This window comes from Fulmarus glacialis, unplaced genomic scaffold (assembly GCF_000690835.1).
Source record: "Fulmarus glacialis isolate BGI_N327 unplaced genomic scaffold, ASM69083v1 scaffold7792, whole genome shotgun sequence".
Taxonomy (NCBI): domain Eukaryota; kingdom Metazoa; phylum Chordata; class Aves; order Procellariiformes; family Procellariidae; genus Fulmarus; species Fulmarus glacialis.
The window spans coordinates 31,079-36,409 of record NW_009198526.1 but is presented as its reverse complement, the minus strand read 5'-3'; positions in this window follow the sequence as shown (position 1 = coordinate 36,409).

Genomic DNA, 5,331 nt, shown 5'->3' with positions numbered 1-5,331 from the left:
CGCGATGAGGTCTCCCCTCAGCCTCCTCTTCTCCAGGCTAAACAGCCCCAGTTCCCTCAGACGCTCCTCAGAAGACTTGTTCTCTAGACCCTTCACCAGCTTCGTTGCCCTTCTCTGGACATGCTCCAGCACCTCAATGTCCTCCTTGTAGTGAGGGGCCCAAAACTGAACTAGAAGTTGTGGATGTCCCATCCCTGGAAGTGTTCAAGGTCAGGTTGGATGGGGCTTTGAGCAACCTGATCTAGTGGAAGATGCCCCTGCCCATGGCAGGGGGGTTGGACTAGATGATCTTCAAAGGTCCCTTCCAACCCAAATCATTCTATGATTCTATGATTCTATGGTTAAAAGCAGCTAACAACCCCAAGTCAGCCTAGCTCTAGCAGGAGCTGAACCTGGGAAACATGGTCGGTAACAAGCACCAGCAAAGCAGAGAGATGCCAGCGCAGCAGCTGTGGGTGCAGGACGTGCGTGAGCGCCCGTCCAGCACTGGCTCCGCAGGTATGTCCCTGCAGCTGGGACAGCACCGAGCTCTGCGCCCAGCCCTGCCATCTCGGCTCTCCTCTGATCATGGCTGCACTTTTCAAGGAAACCCGGGTATCATACAGCTATGTAAAATCCATGGGGCATTTCACAGAGCCACTCGCGGTCACCTTGCAGAAGGAAGAGGATGGCCGTGCAGCCGGCACCGAACCGTCCATCAGCATCACAGCCAAGGAGCACCCAATCTCTGCACCCACCTCCCACCCAGCGGGAATGAACGGCGTGTTCAGAGAAGAGTGGGCAAGTGAATCAGGGAGCGAAGACTTACATCACAGCTCCAGCTCAAAAGACCAAGCCGTCAAACGTGGTAATTCAATGAAACCGTGTTTCAAGATAACTCCAGTTACCTTCTCACTGGGGGATGCCTGCAGATGGACAGTGCAGTGTTCCCCGAGGACAGGGAGCTCATAGCTGGAACAAAACCAGCTCTCCAGCCTGCATGCTCCCATCCCGATGGAGGCAAGGAAGAGGTGCCAGTGGCTGGCAGAGCCTGGCTTAGAGATGGAGCCAGATCCACCGCACTCCAGCAACTCTCTGCAGCTGAGCACTTCATTGGAGAAAATCTCCAGTGCACATAAAGCCTCGAACTCTGGGTTGGGAAACTCAAAAGCAGAGTGTTAGATCTTGTTTTCCTTTCCTGTTTCATTTCTTTTCCACTTTTATTTGTTTTCCTATTTCCAAACATGCGGTAGGACTTCAGGCTGCCAGAAAAGATAAGATGATCAGGACCAGTCGTGTCTTACTCCTGCGCGAGACAGCTCTGGCCGAGCTCTGAGTGCACGGGAATTGGGGCATGAAAACGCTGTCACCTGCAGATGCTGTCACCCTTGCCATGTCATTCAAAATGTGCACACAGGCCAGGGACCTCCCCTGCAGGCAGCAGGGCTGAGATCACCCAGTTTTGGGCAGGGAAAGTGTTTAGCCATGCGGATGGGAGCTCTGCTGTGCAGCTTGCCCTCAGAGGCAGGGGGAACCCTGGCTCCTTTTATCTATTAGCCCTGGTGCAGCCCAGCTCGCTCCTGGGAACCCAGGAGAAGAGGATGAGACCCAAAATAATCACAAAAATGGGTATTGCCTATTTCATTATCAGAAGGCAAGACAGACTGAGGATGTTGTCACTACCTTACTGCCTACTGATGCCACTCATTCACCTCCCCACGCTTCCAAAATTAGCACAGTCTCTTCAAACCTCAGGGGAACCGCACAGCCAAGTCACCACATTGCAGAGCGCGTGATGCACCATACCCCAGGGGTGACCAGCTCCTTGTCTACTCACAGGCGAGATGGTCTGCACCTTAAAAGCTGTATTTAACTTTGTCTTAAAGTATGTAATTCACTGCTATTATTGCAGGGGGGTTTGAGTGCAGCACACAATGCAGGACCACGCTGCAGGTCAGGTCACCGTAACTGAACCTGCTGCTGCCCATCCATTTAACAACGCTGCCTGCCCACACGTGCATCACCCAGCCCGACACCTGGAGCTGTGGGGAACACTGATTTGAGCTATGGGGTTTCGCAGTTCACAGCTTGGACAGATGAAGGGCACTCACAAACAGCTGCCTCGATGGGCAGGCAGGCAATTATTAAGCTGCAGCACCTACTTCTGACTTGATGACATCTCTAGCCCAGCAGTAACTGCCCCAAACAGCTTAAAATCTAAAGCAGCTCTGGGCACGTGGAGTCAAACATCTCAGCAGTCCTGGGGAAGACACACAAAGAGGAAGAAGTGCCCCATACCAGCTACCTGAGGCTGCTACTCGTCTGCTATGAAAATGCAGCTTAATAGCCGTGGTAGAGAGGAAGCATCTTGGGAGAGAGGATCTAAAGGAAGAGAAGACTGGTCCCTTTTTTTACTGATGTGGACTGGAACTGCTGCTCACTCAGTGGGGAGCACACTGAAAGCAAACACAGCACTGGAGAGAGAAGCAGGCTGAGAGAAGAAGCTGCCTTCATTTGTCCTTCATCAATTTTGTGGACTTTTTTTTATTTTAAAAGCATGTGAAAGGCCTTTTCATGTTGCTGGATGAAATAGGCACATGAATGCAAGTAGTAACTATTACCCTTGGCTGTGATAAAGCACCGAGACTGGCAAACCCTGCTAAGCAAACCGAGGCACCTCTGAGAAACCTCACGTGTTGGGGTATTTCATATGAAACCCCGCTGCACTCTTGGCTCCTTTCAGACAGTTTCAGACAGCTCTGCAAGCTCTGCTCTTCTGCAGAAATGCAACAGCAGCCAGCTGCCCAGAAGATGCACTTCACTGCCCTTTGACAGATCACTAGCACTAACTTAGCAAAGGTTAAGAAAATCCACAAAAACAACCAAGTCATTAAAGAAAAAAAAAACTCATCAGAAAAGACATCTTCATAAACAATCTTCTCCCACAGAAAACATGAACTGTCATTTCTCAGCTGCTGCATCTTGATCAAGAGGAAATCCAGCGTCATTCCCTGAAGACCAGCAGCTCTAGCAGTTAAGAGAGGGAGATGATTTTTTTTTCAGCACTTAATCTGACTGCATGAGCAAACAGCAGCAGGGTGGTGGTGATAGTGACCCACATCTGAATAGGGCTGTGCAGGGCAACTGTGTCTGATGGTGCATCAATAAATGCCGAGCAGGAAAGCATTCCCCCGCCTCCCCCGGGAGCTGGATGCATCCCCATTCAAGTGAGGATTTCACAGCATTGCCCGCCTTTGAAAAGCATCACCTGCACATCTGGATCCCTTCAGTGATGAGTGGTGTCCCTCAGGGGTCTGTATTGGAACCGGTACTGTTTCATATCTTCATCAACAACATAGTGGGATCGAGTGCACCCTCAGCAAGTTTGCAGATGACACCAAGCTGAGTGGTGCGGTCGACACGCCTGAGGGACGGGATGCCATCCAGAGGGACCTGGACAAGCTCGAGAAGTGGGCCCGTGTGGATCTCATAAGGTTCAACAAGGCCAAGTGCAAGGTCCTGCACCTGGGTCGGGGCAACCCCCAGTATCAATACAGGCTGGGGATGAAGGGATTGAGAGCAGCCCTGCCGAGAAGGATGTGGGGGTATTGGTGGATGAAAAGCTGGACATGAGCCAGCAACATGTGCTCGCAGCCCAGAAGGCCAACTGTATCCTGGGCTGCATCAAAAGCAGCGTGGCCAGCAGGTTGAGGGAGACGCTGCTCTGGGGAGACCCCCTCTGCAGTACTGTGTCCAGCTCTGGAGCCCTCAGCACAGGAAAGACATGGACCTGTTGGAGTGAGTCCAGATGAGGGCCACAAAAATGATCAGAGGGGTGGAATGCCTTTCCTCATGAGGGTGGTGAAACAGTGGAACAGGTTGCCCAGAGAGGTGGTAGATGCCCCATCCCTGGAAACATTCAAGGTCAGGTTGGACGGGGCTCTGAGCAACCCGATCTCGTTGAAGATGTCCCTGCCTATGGCAGGGGCGTTGGACTAGATGATCTTTAAAGGCCTCTTCCAACCTAAACCATTCTATGATGCTATGATAACCCCAAGTCCATGTCTGGAATGAGGAGCAAGGAGCTGACGGGTGCACAGGTTTGACAGGTACTAAAAGCTCAGGAACAATTTTCCTATAGCCATGTAAGTAATTAATATTAAATGACAGAAAGGAAGCTCCTTCTTCCAAAGCAAAGCCAAAACACATGAGTAATATCTGGAAAAACTGGGAAAAAGAATAATTTTGCATAGCAAGGTGGGAGTGTGCCCTGGAGCAGGGTTGGGAAGCGTGAAGAGGGAGGGCTTTGGCAGCACGGGGGAGGCTCTGGTGGCACCAACATGGTGGCTTCCCACCTCATTCAGCTCCTCCACCTATGGCTTGGGACCACAAGATTTCCTCAGACCCAAACTTGACAGCCTGTGCCAGCTCATTGTGGCATTTGAGTGCGTATGGCTCTGATACCTGTTACTTACAAGGAATTTAGGTTCAAGCCTTTCTTCCTTTCTTATTATTAAGACACGCAGCTGACTCTTTCACATCAACAACTTACAATGAAATTTCCCAATATGGATCAATCATTTCACATTAAAAAGTGCTGCGCTCCCTACGCACGATGCTGATAGCTAAACGCCTGCATGCAAAGGTCACCTCCTGCAGCCAAGGAACGTGTATTCATAGGAACGTACGTACGCTGCAGATACAAACTGTACAACATTAAATAGCAATCCCCTACAGCCGTTCAAAGACCATCTCTTTTTTTCTTTATAAGTGAGATGAGGACATAGCTGGTCTTTCTCCAGTAGCAGGCTTTTGTCCCGGGGAGTTTGAAAGCCCAGATATGTTACCACAAAGAACACTTGATGGGCAGTCTTAGACTGTGGGAGACACACAGAAATACACAATTTATGGTGAAAATTAGGTTTGTGAACTTACTCTCTGCTCTTTTATTAAGATTTCTCAGCTGGGAGAGCTTGTCCACTCAAAGAAATTTGGCAGAGAAGCTGCATGGCCAGATCTCCAATATAAACAAGCCCTTGTTTCTGAAGAAGCATTTTATTTGATATAAAAGACAAGAATTTAAGTACACACTAACAAAATCCAGAAAGAAACAACTATCAAATAAGCAAACTCAAGTTTTCAAAGAATCTGGTTGTATTTCACTCTATTCCTTGAGAAAAACAACCCAATACTAGCTGATTAGATTGGGTGGCATTTACCAATGATGTGATCCCCTCCAAAGAAAAGACATTCTTAGGGTATCGCCTATTTTATCAGCTAGTCCCCTGAGAGTGCAGAACAAGCAATAAGAGGTAACCAAGAACCACAGTGCTGTAACACCATCTAGGGGAC